This window comes from Ovis canadensis, chromosome 10 (assembly GCF_042477335.2).
Source record: "Ovis canadensis isolate MfBH-ARS-UI-01 breed Bighorn chromosome 10, ARS-UI_OviCan_v2, whole genome shotgun sequence".
NCBI lineage: Eukaryota > Metazoa > Chordata > Mammalia > Artiodactyla > Bovidae > Ovis > Ovis canadensis.
In genome coordinates this window covers 82,985,760-83,009,811 of record NC_091254.1, presented here as the reverse complement: position 1 = coordinate 83,009,811, position 24,052 = coordinate 82,985,760, and the positions used below count along the sequence as shown (strand labels likewise).

The window sequence follows — 24,052 nt, the reverse complement described above, 5'->3', positions numbered from 1 at the left end:
TTTTCTTATTATAAGTATATAAATAGGAAACTATACATATGCACCTTAATAAGACAAATAAAAACTTAAAGCAAACTGTAGCTTTTGTTATATAACTTGCTACGGTATTTTTTCAGATCCAGGCATCAGATGTTATCCCCAAGAGCAAAATTTACTTCTATAATACTCAATATCGCACACTTGACTTTGGGCTTTGGAAGTTCATTCTGAACTTCTTTGATTTCAAGAGGTTGAGTCAGATCCATCACATTTCTGTAACTGCCTTTTTGTGAGCGTGTGGTTTAATTATAGGTCATCCTCTGAAAGGTAGCATAATAACAATTTATCAACTTGTTTTAGCTCTACCCTGAGGAAATGTCATCTCTTATTATCTGAATTTCAAAGCCAGTCAGAGTGTCAATGAACCTCCCCAAAGCAGTCACATTCAAACAAAAACAGTCTTAAAACCAGGACGGAAACTATTTTATGTCAGTTTCAAGTTAACATAAGCTTGAAGCTCTATTATTTCTTGTGAGTCTGTAGGAAATCCAGGACAAGTAAGAACTGAAGGGTGAGGTTCTACATTTAATTTACAAAAGTAATGGATAATTTAGGAAGTTGGGATTAACATATACATACTGCTATATTTAAAACAAGGGTTCCCAGGTGGCGACCCCAGTGGTAAAAAAAACCCCACCTGCCAAAGCAGTTTAAATGTAAGACATGCAGCTTCGATCCCTGGGTTAGGAAGATCCCCTGGAGAAGGGCTGCAACCCACTCCAGTATCCTTGCCTGGAAAATCCCATGGACATAGGGGCCTGGTGGGCTTCAGTCCACAGGGTCGCCCAGAGTCAGACGTGACTGAAGCGACTTAGCACAACTTATCATGCATATATAAAACAGATAACCAGCAAGGGCCTACTGTATAGTACAGGGAACTTGTATATTTCTGTTGCTGCTGCTGCTGCTAAATCACTTCAATTGTATCCCACTCTTTGCAAACTTATGGACTCTTTGCAACTATAGTCCACCAGGATCCTCTCTCCATGGGATTCTCTGGGCAAGAACACTGGAGTAGGTTGTTGTGCCTTCCTCCAGGGGATCTTCACGACCCAGGGATCGAACATGCATCTCAAGTGTCCTCATTGGCAGGCAGGTTCTTTACCACTAGCACCACCTGGGAAGTCCTATGTGTATACACACACACACACACACACACACACACACGTATATAACAGAAGCCACTGTGCAGTATACCTGAAGCTAACATGGCATTGTAAATCAGCTACACTTCAAGAATGTTTAAAGTAATGGAAAGGTGGACAGATGAAAATACAGTGAAACTCAACTCACTCAACACAGAATTCAGGAGTTTAGTCCCAAGAGGTTTCTACAAAAAAGTTCTTTTCCTTTTTAAGACAAAACAGTCTTGCCCTGAGAGTGCCTGCTGAGCTTAAGGAAGGATTCAAACTTTGGTTGTGTCTGATGGAAACACTGCTGTTCACTAACCAGAGTGATGAGCTTGCAGAAGGAGGAAGTACTATCTTCAAGATCAGTTTTGTGGAGAGGTATCTGGGGAAAACCAGGAATTCGGAGGCCAGCTGAGTGTCTACACTGAGTCTGGCTCCAAGGAATGAGTGTAGAGGTAGAGGAAGGGATAAGGGACCCTAGTACAAGTTGAGCAGCTCTTTTCTCCACAGACACGTAGTAAAACCTGGAACTTCTCTGAGATCCAAATGCAAAATGGGCTTCAAGCGTAGGGAGAAGGGTGTTATCACTGCCCACTCATCACATCGCGGCCCCCTTGCAATAACAACTAAGGGAACAAAACTCCAGTTCCTACCCAGAGAGTGTGCAGCACTGTGAACACCAAGACCCAGAAGTCAAAAGTTAGACACATTAATGCCAAGATATTTTTAACTGTACCCCAAAACTGCTGGAAGCCAAAGACATTCACATTTTATGCCATGCCCCTAAAGTCAAACTTCCCTGGTGGCTCAGAGCTTAAGGCGTCTGCCTGCAAAGTGGGAGACCTGGGTTCGATCCCTGGGTCGGGAAGATCCCCTGGAGAAGGAAATGGCAACCCACTCCAGTATGGGTTGCAAAGTGTCGGACATGACTGAGCAACTTCACTCACTCACTCACTCACTCACTCACTCACTCACTCACTCACTCCTAAAGTCAAAAGGTTTCAGATAAGAGCTGTTAATTATGTAAATTGATTTTAAAGGAAGTTCTATTTGAAATGAAGACAATCAACTACTGTTTATGTCTTATAAACTTATCCTCTGATTCCTGAAATTCAAAATGATTCAAGGAACTATCGTTGTTTTTTTTTTTTTTTCAGCCCAAGGAACTGTAACCATCTGACTCAAGTGAGAATCTATCCTATTTAGTTGTGAGGTGTGGGAAGGATCGAGTGGGCATATTTGTAGCATAGTCAGAAGAGTGAGGATTGCTCAGATTTGTAGGACCTATAGTGTGTGTTAGTCACTTAGTCCTGTCTAACTCCTTGTGACCCCATGGACTGTAGCCTGACAGGCTCCTATGTCCATGGAATTCTCCAGGCAAGAATACTGGAGTGGTTTGCCATTTCCTTCTCCAGTGCAATCCATCTTTTCTTTTTAAAATGGATAAATTTCTACTTTTTCCTGTCTTCACACACTCCCCTATTTTCTTGCACTCACAGCCTCTATCCTACCCACCCATAAATCCCTTTGTTAATGCTTTCAGGGCATGTACAGAATTCAGCCACTCTTCATTAGCTCTGCAGCCCACACTGTGACTAGGGTCCATTTCTCACCTGTTGCAGTCACCAAGTCCTGTCCCACTGTTTGCGATCTTATGGACTGCAGCATGCCAGGCTTCCCTAGCCCTCACCTGCATTTCTCACCTGCCTCACTGCAAATATCTCCTAACTGAGTCCTTGCTTCCACTTTTGGTTTCCGATAGTGATGTTCCTACCTACTGATGATTTTCCCAGTCTTGCCCCAAACAGGAAGCTTAGAAAGAAAGGATCTGAGCTGTTTGGTTACATTCATTGAAGAAGCTCAAGCCCCACGAAGAGTGTCTGCTCCAGCACATAGTAGGTACTCATTTGATATATATCAAATGAATTCATGCAATTTCATAGTTTCTGCAACAAAACCTCCTCACCAGAGAAGTTCTGTTTAATCACATGTGTTTCATTATAAATACTCATAAGTTCAAAGCCTGGATTGTGGGAGACATTTACAGTAATTGATAGGGATTAAGACTTCAATTACTACATGAAAGATGTTGGTTCATGTTGTAGGGAATTTCGTTATTGAACACATTGTTGGAGAGAGAGTTGTTTGGGATAGAAGACCCTTGTTGAAACCACATCAAACAGAGGAGTTATTGTTTGCATAGCTTAAACATCAGGCAAACTCTTGGAATTTACATAAACTTTTTTCCGCTCTTTGTTTCTGTGACTCTATTAACATTCACTAAGAGCTTCCTTTTTGTTTTCTCTCAGTGACTGGTATAAATACAAAACAACACAACAGAGATTTTTATGAAAAGCACATTTTGCATAATGTTACAGATTAGGATGAAAATGTTCTAAATTTTTGTTTCTTCTTTGGAACATACAGATAGAGCTTTAAATTGTATATTACTTTCTCATTCGATGCAGAGGTTTTACAAGCAAGTAAATGTTTCACCCCTGTTGTATTATACAGACATGAGGGGACTCAGGAAAGTGAAGCTTGGTGGGAATATAAATTGATGCAGCCACCATAAAGAATAATATAAAGGTTCCTTAAAAAATTAAATATAGAGTTATATGATCCAGCCATATGTGTATATGTGTGTGTGTGTGTGTGTGTGTGCGTGTGTGTGTAATGGAATATAGTGAAAGTGAAGTGAAAGTGAAGTCACTCAGTCGTGTCCAACTCTTTGCGACCCATGGACTGTACCCCACCAAGCTCCTCCGTCCATGGGATTCTCCAGGCAAGAATACTGGAGTGGGTTGCCATTTCCTATAACTTAACCATAAAAAACTATGAGCTAATGCCATTTGAAGCAACATAGAAGGACCTAGAGACTATCATTTTAAATGAAGTAACTTAGGAAGAGAAAGACAAATATCATATGATTTCACTTATATGGGGAATTGAAAAGAAAAAAGATACAAATTAACTTATTTACAAAACAGAAAGACTTATAGACATAGGAAACAAATTTAAGGTTACCAAAGGGGAAATGTGGGAGAAGGATAAATCAGGAGTTTGAGATTAACATGTATATATGCTACTATATATAAAATATAACAACGACCTACTATATAGCACAAGAAACTATATTCAATATCTTTCAATAACCTACAACACAAAAAACCTGAAAAAGAATACATATCTGTATATATATGTGTGTATGTGAATATACACATACAAACACAACACGGTAAATCAACTTCAATTTTAAAAAAAGTGAAGCTTGTCTTAGTGGCACATTTAATTTCATAACAAACTTGCTGTTTGAGTCACCCATATCCTCTGCATTAAGTTAGACTTATAATTAAAAGCAGAATTGTATTTCCCTAAGCTGTTACCTTTAGGAGATTGGTCAATATTCCATCTCATGGAATGATCGATATTCCGACTCATTGGAAAAGACTCTGATGCTGGGAAAGATCAAAGGCAAAAGAAGAAGAGGGTAACAGAGGATGGAATGGCTAGATAGCATCACTGACTCAATGGACATGAGTTTGAGCAAACTCTGGGAGACAGTAGAGGACAGGGAAGCCTGGCATGCTGCAGTCCATGGGGTCACAAAGACTCAAACATGACCTAGCCACTGAATAAGAAAAACAACAATATTCCAGGAACTGCTTTGAATGAGCACAACTTATTGAACAGAGCAAAGGACTGAATTAGAAGGGCGATCCTTTTGGTTTCCAGCATGGTTCACCTGCATGGCTTTAGGTGAGTCACTGGATCATCTGTAAATCTCTATATACCAATTGCATCTCCTGTTAACTGAGTCTACTACATGTGACCACAACGGTCACATGATTATGACCTTCAGAGTATTCCTGTCAAGAATTCCTGGGTTTTTTTGAGGGGAAGTGGGACGAAAGAATACAAAAGCTACTGCCTTATGTTAAAGTAATGATTCTCAAAATGAGGTCTCAGGACCTGAAAAGTGAAAGTGAAAGTCACTTAACCTGTCCGACTCTTTGGGACCATCCATGAACGTCTCTAGGCCAGAATACTGGAGTAGGTAGCCTTCCTCTTCTCCAGGGGATCTTCCCAAGCCAGGGATCAAACCCAGGCCTCCCTCATTGCAGGCGGATTTTTTACCAGCTGAACTATCAGGGAAGCTCTCAGAACTGCAAACATGCTAAAATATGAATCCTTGGTTCCATTCCAATCTTACTGTATAGTAACGGGGTGGAGCTCATGAGTGTGTGGCTTAACAAGCTTTCCAGGTGATTCCAATGTGCACTAAAGTTTGAGAACTATATTAGAAAAGCAATTTCATTTGACCACCTTACAAACATGAGTACTACTTTCAACAACTAACTCTTACTTATCAAAATCCCTTCTACTATTATTACCTGGAAGTCTGTATTTAATTTCTTCATTTTGCCCACAGATTTTAAAAAATCTAACCCCTAGGAGAGATCTTTCCTTAAATCCCACCTTTCTATAATACTAGTCATTTTTATTCATTAGTAGAAAACACCTGTAACAGCAGGAGCTACTTACATTTTAATTGTTTCTTGTTCCTCTAAATTGCTTGTCATTATAAAAGAAATGACAGAAGTGAAATGAGAGAAGAGCAATGTGGCAAGAAGTCTAGAGCCCATTTTCAATGTTTAATTGCTATACAATGCTAAGAACAGATTAAAAAGATAAATCAAAAGTTTGCAGAAAAATGTGAGGCCCCCAGTCAGTTTTACGGTTTCATTTGAGCTGCAAAGATATTATTATACACTCATTTACAAAACAATGAGCTCTTACTGTTTATGAAAGTTTAATCTCTTGGTTTATTGCCTTAATATATTTCACATTGGTAAGGTTTACTTTTAAATGAAATTTCTGACTGTCTTATGTGGATGTTATTTTATACTGAGAATACAGACAGAATGAGTGTAACATCATAATTGTACTCATCTATGAAGCAATTAGAGTCAGGGTAATTGCTTCTAGTTCTTGGATATCTGCATACAAAGTAATAGGATTAATATTTTATCATTTGGCAGTATCCCTTGTTAGCTAAGAATTCTAACATTGTATATCTTCTCTGTCTACAGGAATTTAAACAGACCCTATATTAATATTTGCCTAAATCAAAAACCGTGCCAAGGGGAAAAATTACATGGAGCACATTGGCACCACTGGCTAACATACCCATCCAGTGGGTGAACAATAGAACAGAGGCCCCTAAACACATTCTCCAAACCAAGCAGATTAGTGATGGCTGAAAGAAGGCTTAGGGACCTCATTCCAGTCTCTAGTTATTTCCAGGTGATCTCACGGGTGCCAAAGTGTGTATAAACTCCATGGGGTTCTAGGACCCTCATTCTGATTAAAACTATATGTCTGCTCCAGTGTCAAGATTCCTATACAAACACCCTTGCAACTTTCTGCCAGGGGAAAAAAAAAAAAAAAAACAACCTGGATACAGCAGGAGGAGCGCATGATGACCTAAAGGAGTAGTTTGGTGAATGACTGACAAGATTCAAATCCCCAGCTCGAATCAACAGGACTAAGAAGGGCTAAATGAGGACTTATAGCCTCATTTATTTTCTAAGAAGCTTAGGCTGGAGGGAGAGAAAAGAAGCCATAAATTAAATGGCACTTTGCTTGAATAAAAGGGGAACAAATGAGGGAATTAAGTTGAAACTTGCAGCTCAACCACTGGACCACGTTTAATTGATAGATTAGCTGTATTTCAACATGAATAAATATTATAAAAGGTAGGGGAACTGCTCCTCTTTTTAGTCTATACAAACAAACATACTTTATGGAGAAAGAGATATTCTACAATTAGTAGTGGTAAAAGGTAGGTATGAATTAAACTGTATGTATAATGTACACTACACACCTACCTAGGCAATACTCAGTTTCGATAGTAACATGTAATTCAGATGTTGATTAGAAAGCCTAAAATAGAAATTCCATCTGAAAAGTTGGGCTACATTTTTTAAAATGCATTTATCTTTTAAATTGTTTATTGTTTTCCCCAAATACTGTTTTTCTTTTTAATATATTCTTTCAGAGCCTTACCTCATTATTCTTCATTTACCATTACTAAATGACCTTACAGAGAGCTCATTAAACTGAAAGGTGTCCTGGAGATAGAGTAAAATAGCCAAATATAAAACAGTTAGAATACAGAGTGGCAAATAGTATATACTATGTAAGTGTTGAACAATATTATTATTACTGATAAATATAAGTACAGATTTAGAGCTTCCCAGATTGCGAGAGTGGTAAAGAACCCACCTGCCAGTGCAGGAGACATAAGAGAAGCAAGTTCAATCCCTGGGTCGGGAAGATCCCCTGGAGGAGGGCATGGCAACCCACTCCAGTATTCTTGCCTGGAGAATCCCATGGATTGAGGAGCCTGCTAGGCCACAAGCCACAGGGTTGCAAATCATCAGACACAAATGAAGCAAATTAGCACTCACACAAGCACAGATTTAATCTGTGATTGGTTAGAAAATCATTCTATCTTTCTCAGTGACATAACAGTGATGTATTTGAAAACTGTGTCCTTACACTCATATATATATATTGCTTTAAAATATTGTGTAACCTCACTGGTCCTTAGATTATTTTAGATACCCTGATTGTGTCCTGGTCCTTTACTCCTTATGAATTTGTGTGACTGTTATTTTTAAGTCAAATAGAGAATCATTGATTATGCACTTATAGATGGAAGGATTAAATGCTGCATATAATAATTTCTGTAAAAAGGTGATAGTATTTTTTTTTCAAAGTGGTGACTCACAAACTACTGGTATATCACTTAGTCTTCCTAACAGCACCATTAAAATCAAATAAATGACTTTCTTCTCTAGTCCATTGAGACTCAAATAGTTTAAGTAACATGCTAACATCATACAGCTATTAAAAAGAAAAATCCAAACTGGATTGGAGTTTAGACATGGCCTATATTAGAGTAGAAAACTAGGACAATTGTCAAAGAAGAATCCATAATTCCTGATGATTGATTTGGGAAGTGTGAGAAGAAATTGGAACGCAGAGGAATTTGCTTAAGATTATAATCTAGGTGGGAAAATTAATTCCACATTGCATGTGGATTTACTTAGCTAAAGAATATAGAATTAAGGTATTAAAATTGAAATATTCTCGAGAAGTCAGAAACATGGAACTAAATGATAGGTAAAGGATCCTAAAAATAAATTTAGATATTGAAATAAAACTGTAAGAATAAAAGCATTCTTGAAGCAATTCAATCAGAGGAATTTCAAGGTTAAGTACATATGTGATAATGGATCGTATTCCTTGTTTAAAAGAAAACATGAAAATCCCTCAGTCGTTTCTGACTCTGTAACCCCATGCACTGCAGCCCGACGGGCTCCTCTGTACATGGAATTCTCCAGGCAAGAATCCTTATTAGCAATTCTATAGTATCAAGTTAGGAGAAAATTTGAAATGTATGTATTTTCTAGAAAAAGCAGGAAATATCCTTTTTGGAGAATTATTAAACTGAATATATAAAATTTTAGACATAATTGGTGCAACATCTTATGGAGACCTCATCCTTTTCTGTTTTATTCAACCCCATTAGAGATCTGTAAACTAATAAAATACTGGTTAGAACATGCCTGTTCATGTTTTCGTTTGTTTGCTTTAGTGTTTTGTTATGTTTTTTAAGACAATTTTAGTAAGACATAATTCATGGACCATGCAATTCACTTATCTAAAGTGTATAATTCAATGATATGGAGTACTATATCCACCATTGTGCAATGATCACAACCAATTTTAGAACATATTCATCATCTCAAAAACAAACTCCACTTACAGTAGCAGTCACTCTGATTTTCTCCCAATCTCTCTATGATTCCCCAACTACTAGCTCATTGTATTTGTTTAGTTACTGAATTGTGTCCAGCTCTTTGCGACCCCATGGACTGTTGCCTTCCAGATTCATCCGTCCATAGGATTTCCTAGGCAAGAACGCTGGAGTGGGTTGCCATTTCCTTCAAGGCAAACACTAGTCTACTTTCTGTTCCTATAGGTTTGCCTTTTCATATAAACAGAAACATGTAATATGTCTTTTATGATTAGATCCTTCACCTTAGAATAATGGGTACAAAGTCCATCCATGTTGCAGTGTATACCAGGTCTTCACTCCTGTTTACAGTTGAATAATATTCCACTGTATAGATATACCACCTTTATTTTTTTTTTCCTAGTGATTAGAGAGCTTTGATGAGGCCGTGTACGATTCATTTTTTTTTTTAGTTTTTTATTTTTTAAATTTTAAAATGATATACCACCTTTATTTAGCCACTTGAGGTGACAATCTCTTTCTTTCCACACTTTAGCTACAATGGATTACGCTCCTATGAACATTCATGTACAAATTTTTAAGTGAACATATATATTTTTATTTCTCTTAGGACTGGAATTGCTGGGTCTCAGATGGTAATTCTGTACTCTTTTGAGAAAACATCAAACTTGTTCATAGCAATTGCACCATTTCACATTCCTGCCACCCATGTGTGAGGTTTCTGATTCTGCCATATTTTTTCATTGTCAAAACTTGTTATTATTTATATTTTTGATTATAGTAAACTTAATGGGTAGGAATAGGTATCTCATTGTGATTTGATATGCATTTTAATAATGGATAATAGTGTTAAGCATCTTTTATATTGGCCATTTATGTATATTTTTTGAAAAAACTGTCTATTCAAGTCCTCTGCCAATTTTGCAATCAACTATTTGTGTTTTTATTGCCTAGATATTAGAGTTCTTTTTTTATTCCAAATTTAAGTCCCTTATCAGATATAGAATTTGCAAATATTTTCTCCCATTCTATCTCCTTTATAAACCTCATGATTTTCTGTGCTTCAAAAAATTCAAATACAAAGTAGGAATTACATGAATAAGAAGCTACTCTAGGAGGGGTTAAATAAAGTAAGCATTAATTCAAGTAAGTTAAATTCAAAATCTATTTCTTGTCCCATACACAGATGTCTGACTTTGGAGATACTGTTTCACAGCTCATGCAGAATGACATTTTACAATATGGTAGGCACAATGAATACTAAATAAGTGATGATGATGATACAGTTTCACAGTTCATGCAGAATAACATATTTTACAATATGGTAGTCAAAATGCATACAAAGTAAATGGTGATACTAAATTAGTCTAGTGGATATAAAACTTTTAGTTGCTAAACTTAGATTATTTTTATCAGAACAAATTTTCTTCTGCCATACTATAAATTATTGTTTCTCTCCCAGGTGTTTCTTTGTCTTCTAGAGATGTTTTTATTATTCATGGTTAAATTACAAGGTTTTGCCCACCAAATATACTGTTTTTCATATCATTACTTTTCCTTCTGTAAATGTTTGTCAAAAGTTATTTTCATATATTTGATTGACTTTGACAATTAGACATAGAATTCTATTTTGGAAGTATCTATGTTACGAACAGTAGAAACAATAGCAGGTTGTCCACATCCAAATAGATCAGGTGATTAGGAAATAAAACAAGACATAGAGAAAAGCATTTTTTAAAAGTTCATATTTTGTAAACAAAATAAGAGATGATGGTAAAAGACAACATGTACACAAGATGATAAATATGTTATTTCATTTTCTCTTTTATGTTCTTTATTTAGCATGAAAAGTAACTGTGATAATTAATAACAAAGTTAAACTAAAATTTCAATTAGATAGAAACTTAAAATACACTTTCCTAAATAATTATAAAAAGGGACAAAAGAACACCAAAACAGACAGACTATGGAGATAATTTTAAAATTTAGTACACTACCTATTAAAACATCCTAAAGAGAAACACCTTAATCATTCATTCATTCAGAGAGCAAAGAGGAGATAGAACATAGACTACCGGGAAGGAGATCATTAATAGAGGTATGGAATTCCAAGGTGTGTAATTACCAAAAGATGAGTTTGTTTACATGGAGGATACTTACAAGGAGGTCAGAGAAATGAAGCTGGAAGTTTAGGTGGAGAAAAAGTTCAAGAGTGACTTTGCCTTTGTTCACCTATGTTTTCCGTATCTCCCAGATTTCTATTACTACTACATTTACAAAATTTATAAGACTCGCCAATGGAACTCTCTAGTAAACCAACAAGAAACAATAAAACAGAATAAGAAACCTCAGCTCCCTTTTATTGAACATTTCAATTTTTCCCCTCTCTTTGGCTTGGACAGATAGGAAAGCTTTGCATCTCTGGATGTGTCTCATTTACCAGGAATGGGAAGCAGGACCAGTTTATGAAGCCCAGGACTGAGGTGGCCCTGGAGAGCGTGATGAGGTAGGAGGAGAGGGCAGAGAGCATCTGCTTCAGGACGCAGATGTCTGGACAGTGTCTGACCGAAAAGCAAAGAAAAAAATGCCAAAGATTCAATAAAGCTCAAGAAAAGTGAAGTGAGATACAAGCAGTGTGATGGATACACAGGGGTTCTTTTCTTTTCTTTGAGGCAGTATCTTAGTTCCCCAACCAAGGATTGAACCTGTGATCCCTGCAGTGGAAGTGAGGAGTCTTAACCCCTGGATCACCAGGAAAGACTCCACAAGGGTCCTTTATGCTTCTCACTATACTTGTCTGTTGTTTTTGACACATTTCAAGATAAAAATTATTAAGAATTAAAAGAAAAGTGAACAGCATTCAAGAAAAATCAAGCCTGTTTTCTACCACCACCTTTAGAAAGTAGATACAGCTATTCTACTTTATATTTTAGGAAACTATAGCTGTTTGTGTGGGGCTTCCCTGGTGGCTCAGTGGTAAAGAATCTGCCTGCCTTTGCAGGAGTCATGGGCTCGATGCATGGGTGGGGAAGATATCCTGGAGAAGGAAATGACAACCCATTCCAGTACTCTTGCCTGGGAAATCCCATGGACAGAGGAGCCTGGTAGGCTACAGTCTATGGGGTCTCAAAAGAGTTGGACACAGCGACTTTTGTTGTTGTTTAATCACTGAGTCATGTCTCTTTGTGACCCTCCCTGTCCTTCACTATCTCCTGAAGTTTGCTCAAACTCATGTCCATTGAGTCAGTGGTGTTATCCAACCATCTCATCCTCCATTGCTCCCTTCTTCTTCTGCCCTCAATCTTTCCCAGCATCAGGGTCTTTCCAATGGGTCAGCTTTTTGCATCAGTATTGGAGCTTCAGCATCGGTCCTTCCAAAGAATAGTCAGGGTTGACTAGTATGAACTCCATGCAGTCCAAGGGACTCTGAAGAGTCTTCTCTGGCACCACAATTTAAATTTAGTGATTAAACAACCACAAAAAGCTGTTTGTACGTTTGTCTTTTTTTTTTTTAAGTCTATTCTTTATGTTTACTGTAATTACAAACAGCTAGAAAAGGCCTTGCCTATGCCGTAGGTAAGGATAATTTGTTCCCAATGGTATAACTCTCTAAAAGACCCAGTGGGAGACAACAAACAGCCATAGTAACTCTTCTATTGAATCCTGAAAAGCAAACGCTACAAAAGACTTTTGAGCAAAACTTTTTTCTTCCAAATACAACTCAATGCTTTTCACTAGACCTTTTCAGAATTTTGGCTACAGTCTCTTTTGATCTGTCAGCCATTTTAAAGATAACTTTGCCATTCCCGAGTTTCTATGCAATGACTTGAGTAAAATGTAATACCCTTGCATATAATCCATACAACTGCACCATTCAGCCTATGCTTATCATACCTTGTCTGGCAAATGACTTGAAAAGTTTTAAAGTAATACACACTTACAGCTTGGGTAGACAGATTCATGAATTTGAGAAACATTTTGAGATATTGGGGAAAATTTAAATATGAAATATGGGAGGTGACTGCATCCAGTTTCTAGGCTGGTGTTCATGCTGATAGGATAGTTTTTAGGGAGCACCTTGAATTCAATTTCCTTTATTTTAACAAAACCTATTTCGTGCACATTGCTTACAGATGGAATAACTTGCAAAAACACAATCAGTTTTATAGACCACATTCTCATAGAGATTTGCACAATTCCTGTTCCACATAAATGCTTTCCTGGAAAGCATAACATCACACGTAACTTTCTTGATGTTTGCTCTAGGTCACTCACTTCAGACAATGCACAGTTTTGGCATGACACTAATCTCTCCTCTAAGGGCACTTTCACTTTCTTTTTGGGATGCTGTTTGCGATGCCCTAGGGACCTCAGTGAAGTCTGAGTAATTCCTCTGTCCCAGTGATGCTGTTTTCTCAAATATGTTCAATTTGGTCCTTGAGAGGAGCCTCTGTTAGCTCTCTTGACATTTTAATATGAGCTGACAGAACATGTTCCCTCTGTATTCAGTTTTGCCCATTAAGGACAACCTCAAGTCTTTCTGGTTTAATTTCACAATAAATTTATCAAACAGCAGCAATGCTACAAATTCTAAAAGGCAATTAAAAAAAAGTAATATGCATCTAACATAAATATATATTCATAGAAAATCTTATCTCAAGTCATTTTGTCAGAACTGATTTGTACCTTTTAGTAAGAGACGCCTACCTAACATCTTTGTTCGTAAGATATAATAAATACATAATCAAAGGAGAGAGACTACTTTACTTGTGATGTTTTAGGAAGTACAGTCAGTGTAATGTAGAAGGCAATGGCAACCCACTCCATTCCTCTTGCCTGGAAAACCCCATGGACAGAGGAGCCTGGTAGACTGCAGTCCATGGAGTTGCTAAGAGTTGGACTCAACTGAGTGACTTCACTTTCACTTTTCACTTTCATGCATTGGAGAAGGAAATGGCAACCCACTCCAGTGTTCTTGCCTGGAGAATCCCAGGGACAGGGGAGCCTGATGGGCTGCCATCTACGGGTAGAGAGTCAGACACGACTGAAGCAACTTAGCAGCAGCAGCAGCAGCAGCAGTCAGTGTAAGCTATAATTGTGTCAAGGGCAAGGAGTGAAGGAATCAGTATGTGAGTACCCTAAGTTGAAGGTCTGGTCTGTCCTGTTCACTGGGTATCCCAAGCAGTCAGGGCACTGCCCACTACACAGAAGTGTACAGTAAATACATCTTCATGTGTGTGAAAACTGAACTTTTTTTTTCCACTGGAGAGTGATTTCTTTGAAGGTTGGAATGATGCCTCATGACAGGAGGGATCCCACTCTCTGCACAGTATGGTAGGAGATACAGCATCTTAAATATGAAGGCAGCTTGACAGAGTAAGGTTCAGCTCCGACTCACAGAGTCAAGCACTGTAGCAAACTGTGTTTATCCATTACAACCCTCATAACTGCTCCAAAGAAGGTGTTTCTGTTTTATTTTTTCTTTGTCTTTAAATTGGAGAATAATTGTGTTGCAATGTTGTATTCGTTTCTGCTGTACAATGAAATGAACAAGCTTTATGTATACACATAGCCCCTCTCTCTCTTAAAAGACCTCCCTCAATCCCATCTCACCCTTCTAGGTCATCGAAGAGCATTGAGCTGAGCTCCCTGTGTTATATAGCAGCTTTTATTAAAAAAGAAAAGAAAAGAAAAGAAAAAAAACCCAAAACTAAGATCACGGCATTCGGCCCCATTACGTCATTGCAAATAGAAGGAGAAAAGGTGAAGTAGGAACAGATTTCCTTTTCCTGGGCTCTAAAATCACTGTGGATGGTGACTCCACCCATGAAATCAGAAGACAATTGCTTTTTGGAAGGAAAGCTATGATAAACCTAGACAGTATGTTGAAAAGCAGAGACATTACTAACAAAGGTCTGTATAGTCAAGGCTATGGTCTTCCCAGTGGTCATATAAGGTTGTGAGAGTTGAACCATAAAGAAGGCAGAACGCCAAAGAATTGATGCCTTCAAAGTGTGGTGTTGGAGAAGACTCCTGAAAGTCCCTTGGACAGCAAGGAGATCACAGCAATCAACCTTAAGGGAAAGGAATCCTGAACAGTCAATGGAAGGACTGATACTGAAGCTGAAGCTCCAGTATTTTGGTCACCTGATGAGAATAGCTGACTCACTGGAAGTCATTGATGCTGGGAAAGATTGAGGGCAGAAGGAGAAGAGGGCCTCAAAGGATGAGATGGCTGGAAGGCATCACCTATGCAATGGACATGAACTTGGGCAAACTCTGGCAGATGGTGAGAGACAGGGAGGCCTGGCGTCCTACAGCTCATGGGGTCACAAAGAGTCGGACACGACTGGGTGACTAAACAAGTGTATATATGTCGATCCTACTTCGCAATTTGTCTCATTCTTCCCTCCCCCCGCCCAGAGTCTTTTCTGTCACTGACTGATGAGGAAACTGGGCAGAGCCACAGGGCAAGTTTTGTACTCAGGTCGTCTAATGCTAAAATCCACACCTGTTACGACACCATTTCTACCTCTCTGTAGGCTGGCAGTATCACTGCTTTGAAGTTTAAACCAATTCATTTATCTCCCGTGCTAATAACTGACAAGGGAGCAAGTACTGAGTAAATTGATCATTTCTTACATCTCAGAAAAGACGTTCTGTTAAAAATTCATATGTGGTTTACTTTATACACAGTTGACTGTTGAAAAGCATGGTTTGAACTGTGGGATGGGGTGGGGTCCACTCCTATGTGGATTTTTTTCCGTAGACACATATAAGTATTATAAATGCATTTTCTCTTCCTTATGATGTCCTCAATAGTTTCTTTAACTTCCTTTATTGCAAGAATATACTATATGATGCATACAACACAAATGTGCTAATATCCTCTGTTACTGATAAGGCTTCTGGTCAATAGCAGATAGTTAAGTTTTTTGGAAGTCAAAAGTTATACAAGGTTACAATTTCAAGAGGGGCCATCATCCCTTATCCCAGTGTTGTTCAAGGGTCAATTGTAGTTACATATCCTTATGCAGCGATATATTTTCTTTGTGCCTAGAGATAAATCTAATATTTTCTAAAAATCAGTGACTATTAAATTTAACATATACTTTATGTATATTATTTATATTTACATATATATAGGATCTCTTTCTTTCTCCTCCATATATATGTACATACATATATAAATATATATGTAAATATATCCTATAGATATAAATATATACACATATACATATGTATATACATTTATATCTATAATCCTATAAATAAATCTGATTGAAAGGACATTAAATTAGGGAGGGTTTCATGAAGGCAAGATGTGTTAACAAGCTACATTTTTGCCTTTTTCCCATATATCTGAACTATAAACCCACCAAACTTTAAGAGATGGTGACTTGTTGAAGTGTCTAGTTTCACAGAGAGAGAAATAATGGCTTGAGTACACTGTATCTTTGTAAATATGAATCATTCATTCAAAGACTGGTCATCACTGAGAAAGAACTGAATTTAATAGCAGATTAAGTGTTGGTATGAAATCATCCAGTATTACCCCCAGATAGACTATATATTTTTTTAACTCTTTGCATATAAATATTTAACTTTTGCTACTCTGTCCACCTAAGAATTAAAGGTTGTCATGCTGCTGGTGTACATTTCCAATGACCTTTCACCTATCCCCATGTGTGCTTATTTAACAGAAGATGTAGCGCAGTTACAGCAGAGCGTCCATTCGGTCCTTCATTGCACGGCAAGTGTATGATGTCCACGGCCTATGATATTTTTGCACCTCAAAAATCTAATAGAGTTGGACAAAACGGCATCTGCTGCTTATTAAATCTTGTTTTTATATGGTTGACCTAATTTTCCAGGGTTTAAAATTCAACTTATCACCTTTTTGGCTGAAATTTCAAAGCTGTTCTGTCAAATACTACATGTCACTTACACTTGTACATGTCAAGTACTGGATTCACAGAAGATCTATGTCAGTTTTAAGTCTGGTCCCAATTAGAATCTTCAACGTTGCAAGCGCAGTTTTTATTTTTCACACCTTTATCACCTTCAAAATACCTGGGAGCAAAGAAGTAACATGACGTATGCAGTCATACCCTAGACCTTGCCATTGTTAATAATGGTTACCCTTCCATCGTCTCAAGTTCAACCACTTTTTAACCACTAGCCCTTCTCCCCTACTATTCCCACTGCACCAGTCCTCCAGGGATATACATACCCTTGTTATGTACAGTCCATTATTCTACCATCTTTTATCTGTCCCTCAGGACCTCACTCCCCTCCTAATTTCAGGTCAATTCCCTAGCCTAACTGTATCCTTTATTAAAGTTAACAAAATTATGACCTTTGCTAACAGTTGGAAATATAGTCACTCACTGTCTGTCATGATTACATACAATGAGAACCACCCTCCGCCCTGCAAACACACAGCCTGTTGGACTGATTTCAGCTTAAAATTCCAAGTCTCCAACCTAAAACTCACACTTAAGATGCTTCGTTGACCCATTATATTTTCTCTTAAACCATTGTTTCACAATTTCTCCCTCATGTAAAGCTGATAAAATGACTCAAATATGCCCTGACTTTTCTACAGTAATAACTGGAAGAAAATAAGCTATCACTCCCTTGGAAATATCCTGGTAACCCCAAATCTATTCATTCCCTCATTCATTCATTTAGAGTATTTATGTAGCACTTAATGGAATCCTAAAATATTAGGTCCAAGAGGAATTTCCAAGCCTTTCAAGCTATACAAGAGGAAATTGAAGCCAAGAAATTTCCATTTTCATGATCTAAACATCGCATTCCCAGGCGCTCAAATGGTAAGGAATCTACCTGGAGTGCAGGAGACCTGGGTTTGATCCCTGGGTTGGGAAGATTCCCTGGAGAAGGGCATGGCGACATACTCCAGTATTCTTGCCTGGAGAATTTCATGGACAGAGGAGCCTGGTTACAGTCCATGGGGTCATAAAGAGTCGGACATGACTGGGCAACTAACTCTTTCTGATTAAACACTGCACGTATAGAAAGACTGTCCTGGAAAAAAAAAAAAAAATCTTCCCTCAGTTGGCTTCTTGCCTTAGTTTGCCTAACCTCTGTGCAGATGGTATAAAAGACTATATCCCATAATATACTACATGCCCTTGGTACCCAATGTAACAAAACATGTTCACTGGCTCAGCAGCATCACATATCTGGATGCTGTTGGAAATTCAGCATCTCAGGCCTCAGCACAGGTTTAGGGAATCAGAACCTATCTTTTAACAAGATTCTCAAGAGTTTCATTTCCAAGGAACACTTGAGAATTACTGCTACACTAAATGACAATTAGAATGATAATTATGGCCCAGCATCTGGGCTACTGCCAGGAAGACAAGAAATAAAACTTCATCTTTTCTTAGGAGAGGCTACCATTTTTTTTTTTTTTTCTGACTGAGCTATCTTGTCTTTTTTGTTTTGTTGGGAGTTTGACTTGTGAAAATTCTCTTGGTATTCAAAAAATCCATCCCTTTGTGTCTGAAAGTTAGGAGCTTTGATTTTGTTGATACCAGAAACTGATGCACTAGCACATCAGGGCAAACCTCATACATTTTAAATTAAGATGGTGCATCGGAGTTAAGATGAAAAAGCTTATGCTCTTCTTGGAATGGCAAAGCCTGAGGAAATGCAAGCTTGCCACCATGAAATCAAATATGCGTTTTCCTCCTCCATGGCACACACTTTTAAAAACAATAGATATCACTCTGGGGCCAGGATGAGGTTAAAGCTAATGAATTTATATTATCAAAATAAGGAGAGAAAAGGTTATGTTATTGAGCCAAAGGAGGAAATTTCCTCCCCAACCCCTCTTTGTTTCGAAATTACTTCTGAATCCTTCCATCAACGGAAAAGTGTTTCCAGTCTTACTGCCCTTTATTTTTCTTTGATTTTATATCCCTAATATGTTCAGAATGCAAAAACTTCATCAACAGTCTTTTCTGTCAAAATACTCAGATTTCACTGAAAATAAACAGATGTAAAGTCTATTGGTCTTGTGATTTCTAGGTCAAAGGCATATCACACATATAATTTCATGATAAGAAAATGTCCACCACTTTAACTACTAAAGTACTAAAATAGCATGGTAAAAATAAAGCAATTGCTATTAAAAAAAATACACTCCTATAAATAGATACTTTTTATCTCTTTTCTGCTCAATGGAAAATATCAACAATTACTCCACTGCTGATGTGAAATTACTATTTTTTTCCCCCAAACAAAGCCCCTTGATTTTTGACCCTAAGAATGATCTAAAATCAATTCTCTGGATGTCTTTCCAAATTGAGCTCTTATTTTCTTCAAAAATCTTTTCACAAACATTAACATTCCAACACAACCTACAGGTCATTGGTATACACTGCCTTGTCCGCAGATGATTGATTTGTCTTAGGCAATGGAGAGCCTTCCTGAACCCAATTAACATGAATGATACCTACTTACCTAAGAACTAGATGCTTTAAATGCAAGTGTATGTTAGGTAACAGTATACATGTTTGTTTCTTTTTTTCTTTTAATATCTCTATCTTGTAAATGTCCTGGCCAAATGTTGATAACAAAACAAACTTACTGATTTTAAGACACTGCATGTTTTCAATCATCCTTGTCCTTTTGTTAATGTATTTGTTTTTTGTTTGTTTAGTTGCTAAGTTGTGTCTGATTCTTCTGTGACCCCATGGATTGTAGCCTGCCAGGCTCCTCTGTCCATGGGATTTCCCAGGCAAGAATACTGGAATGGGCTGCCATTTCCTTCTCCAAGGGATCTTCCCAACACAGGGATCAAACCCAAGTCTCCTGCCCAGAAGGTGGATTCTTTACGCTGAGCCACCAGGAAAGCCCTCATTAATGTATTTAGTCTTGATAAAAAGAAAACCACAGGAGCAAAATAAAAGCACGTATGCCAGGCCGTTAAACCAGGGCTTAATACCTAACCTTGTTGAAGCTTTCACTGCCCCTAGAAATTCAGTCTTAGCCCATCAGTCGAGAATTTTCTGGTTGGCACCAATGAGGTAATCTATCACATGGGTCCTCTCCATCCCCCAAAGGAAGATGAAGTAAGCTCCCACACAGACTCCTTCCTTCCCCCACAGCCTGCTTACCTAAGCCTGAAATTGCCTTTTTTGTTTCTGACTTCCTTCTCCTGCCTTTCAGAACCCTTGCCTTTCCGTAGCTTCCCTCTTGCTTGCCAGATGGGATGCTGCCTGATTCATGAATCATTCAATAAAGCCAATGAGATCTTTAAAATTTATTAGGGATAGATTTTATCTTTTAATAGCCTTACTTTCTAATGAGTGGGGATTGCTCTGGTATGGCTTGTGGAAGAGTTTTCACATGTACACCACTTTTTGTGCCGGGTCCAAGTAAAACAGAATCTGAAATTCTGTTCAGATTTCTGAACAGAATCTGGTACCATGTGTATGCCAGGAGCATTTGGCATATAGTGGCTACCATGTGCAGTGTGACCTAGTCTTAGAAGTGACAGGAAAGGCCGATATACTTTTTAAAATGTGCTTGAGGAGCACAGATAACACCATGAATATTTTGGAAATACAGTATTTTAAAGAGCTTGGAATTGAATAGACATCGTCATGCTCATACTTACTGAATCTACAGCGGTACTCAGTGCTTTAAATATGACATCTTATCTTCCCTATTTAGGTCTCAGAGTACTGTGACACTTCCAACTTACTGTTACAGGCAGCTGTGATGTGGCGTGCTCACCATCCCCACTGATGTTGATCATGATCAGTCATGACCCCAGCTGGAAATGTGAGTTCTTAGGTCCATCATCTCCCTCCTCTCCCCATCAAATCACTGAAATACAGTTGTGTGCTCCATGTGAACTGGCAGCCCTTCCTCGTGTTTCAAATCCTCCCCAGAATGTGGTGTGTAGAGTGCCAGTGTGTGTGTATTAAACTGGAAAGCCCAGAATGTGGGATCATTTAAGCGTGGAGGGTGAGAGCTTGTACTGGAAGCTTGCTTCTCAAACCTGAGCGTGTAGCAGGATCACTTGAAGGGTTGCGTCAAACAGATTGCTAGACACCATACCCAGTTCCTGATTGTGTACACCCGGGGAGGGACCAGGGAACTGGCTTGTCTAACAAGCTCCCAGGTGATGCTGATGTTGCTGGTTCTGCACCACACTTCCAGAATCACTTTATGTAAATATCTTCTAGTCCATGATTGTTCAGAGAAGTATTTCGTAAAAATCTTATTTGGTTTTTCTCCAGGCAGCTTTTAAATTGCTGCTTCTCTTTGAACCTTATACGCTCATAAAATTCATAATAAATTTGAAGTCAGGAATGAACGTTGAAAGGGCATGAGACTAACCGCCATGTGATTTTCATAGCTGTGGGCTATAATCTCTTGCCTCCTGATTTGTCAAGATTTTTCTTTTAAAGTATGGAAATTATTATCCTTATGTGAAATCCATACACACATACACACACACATGCAGGATATAGGGACAATATTTAATAAACACAAAAACATTAATAGAAATATATAGATATTTGTTTTCATATTGGCCAGCATTCAGAGCCAAAATGGCTTAATAAACTGAGAATGGATGTTGAACATTTCTTAGCAAAATAAAAATAACATTGTGGAGTCCTATCATAAAGATGTGAATCAGTTTATTTGCTTACTTTATTAAGAAAGTAATCTGAAAATGCAAAATACCCCTACAGCTTAGATTTCTTTTTATTTAATAATTACTAGTATTTTAGAGTTCTAGTCCTCCATCATCTTCATCACTATCATAAAAGTAGTTAATAGGGATTAGTAAAAGTTCTTGGTTCCATGATAATTATATTATAAGATACATCTAGTTAACATTGGCAATACTCTTCCTGCTCCTACCCTCAACACAATACAAAACGCACAGGGGTGCAATATAAAAGTTCATTTATATTCTTAGCAAGGAATTCACACAATACAAAAAAGTCAATAGCAACCTTCTGAAATTCTAAAGCAAGGGGATAAAATATTTAAATCTTTCATTGGCTCTCTTGGTTTCCTTTAAATTTTCCATTCAGAGAGATGGAGTAGTTTGGTATCTCACAGCCTTTTTCATTAAAGGTTGCATCAAAGTCAGAGAATAAAAAACAGGATTTGAGTGACTATTTTTGCAATTCTCCCAGGGATGGTCCACAAGTAGTACCATTCTAGAATTAATTTATTATATTAAATGGATGATTTAGGGTCTCAGTTGAGATTGGCTGAACAATTTAATCAAAACAAATAGAAACTTCTAGAGATATATACCCCATCATGGAGAAGGATGCGGTCCACATCAGAAATGAATCTGTGGCTCTTCAAGATGCTCAGGACATGATCTAGCAAAAATAGAGTAGAATGCTTCCAATTTTAATAGGCTATCATTTCAAACCAACTTCTCAGACATTATTTTAGCAATAACCTTGCCAAGTCAATAGAGTTCCTCATTTTACAGACAAGAGGTGTGAACATGAGACAGTTCAGAAGCTGAAGAGTCAAGGGGATCATCAAGGTCACGTGGCTGGTAAGAAGCAACACAGGTGTCCCGATGCCAGACAATATGATTTTCCCTGATCAAAGGCCATATATCATTCAATTTCTCCAAAAGCCTGAGGGTCCTGAGAAGCTCCCCTCTACTTTCCATACACCCATTTTCCTGATTTTAGTTTGCTCTGGGTAATGAAGTCTTCAGGATGTACTCTGCTACACCAGCAGAATTTACACACCTCCTGCCCTTAAGAATTAATAGGAAGACCAAGCTTCCCCCTGCAAGGCTTCCTCATCATTATGCAGCCTAGTTGCCCTTGGCAAGTGGGAAGCAGAGCTTTGACACGCCCTGTGGATCTGACTAAGTAGCTTCAGAGAAGGCAAGAAAACCACTGACGTGTTACCCTTAGAGTCAGAAGTCAGAGAAAACTCAGGATGGAACATATGGCCAAGCTGAGAAGGCAGAGTGTTTCCTGAATAAAGGCATAATGGAAGGGGCTTTCTCTCTTCTGGTCCCCACCACTAGAAAGAGGACAGAACTTCTCCATCACTCATTTCTTTCCCATTTAAATAGATGTCATTTTATTTATTTATTTTTTTAAGTTTTACTTTTGGGCCATACCGCTTGGCATGTGGGACTCTTAGTTCCCCAACCAGGGATCGAACCTGTGGCCCCTGCATTGGAAGTGCATGGAGTCTTAACCACTGGACCACCAGGGAAGTCCCTCCACTGTTAAGTTTTCATTTGTAATTCTCATTGTTAATTTCTCTCCTTGTTAATTCTTCATAAATGGTTTAAAAGAAGAGATCTCTTTTTCATGGTTGTGTTTGCTACCTGACATTTGTATGACACTAAACTTCATAGGTGACTCTTTAGAAAAAACATTTTGAAGACAATAAAATAAAACCACAGTTTTGTCTCATTTCCTCGGTAGAATCCTTAGAGAATAGAACTTTGGATGGAAAATTCATTTCCAACTACTCCTGGAAAGGGACAGTGATGTTAACTGGATACGGTTAGAAGGCCAATTTGATCCTGTGTTGTTTTCAGTATCACAATATAAACAAGTTTACAATCCCTCTGAACTTTTTTTTAACTGTGATACTGCAGGAACAGTCTCTCAGACATTCTGGAAGCTAAGGCTGTCAACAGACTGTCGGTGTTTCAACAGTGGTTTCATATTTTCTTCTAACAAAACAAACAGAAGAGTCACCTATTTCAAGATGTCTTAACATTTTAATTAATGTGCTGGGGAACAAAAAATAAGGTAGTGGGTGATGAGACTATTTTTGTCAGGCTCCCATTTAACACTATTTAGTAGTATTTTTAAATATAAGTGCTGGTGTTAAACAGTGTTTCTGGCCAACTCTCTTTGAAAATAAGTGAACAATAACTCTATACGCCTTTCACCTCAAAACATCAATAGCGATGCTGACTTCAATGCTATTTCAACTAATAGACCTTAGGAAAAAAAAATGGCATCTTGCTAGGAAGTATTTGAATCTTCTGCAAGTGAAC

At 38.0% G+C, this 24,052-nt stretch overlaps 1 protein-coding gene and 1 non-coding gene across 2 annotated transcripts in view; both read right to left on the bottom strand.

Moving 5' to 3' along the window:
* GPC6 (glypican 6) overlaps positions 1-24,052 on the bottom strand; it is a 1,229,455-nt gene that overhangs the window by 628,720 nt on the left and 576,683 nt on the right. The window lies entirely within an intron of this gene.
* Positions 23,179-23,253, bottom strand: TRNAG-UCC (transfer RNA glycine (anticodon UCC)). The gene has a single exon. It is a non-coding gene; the product is annotated as a tRNA-Gly (tRNA).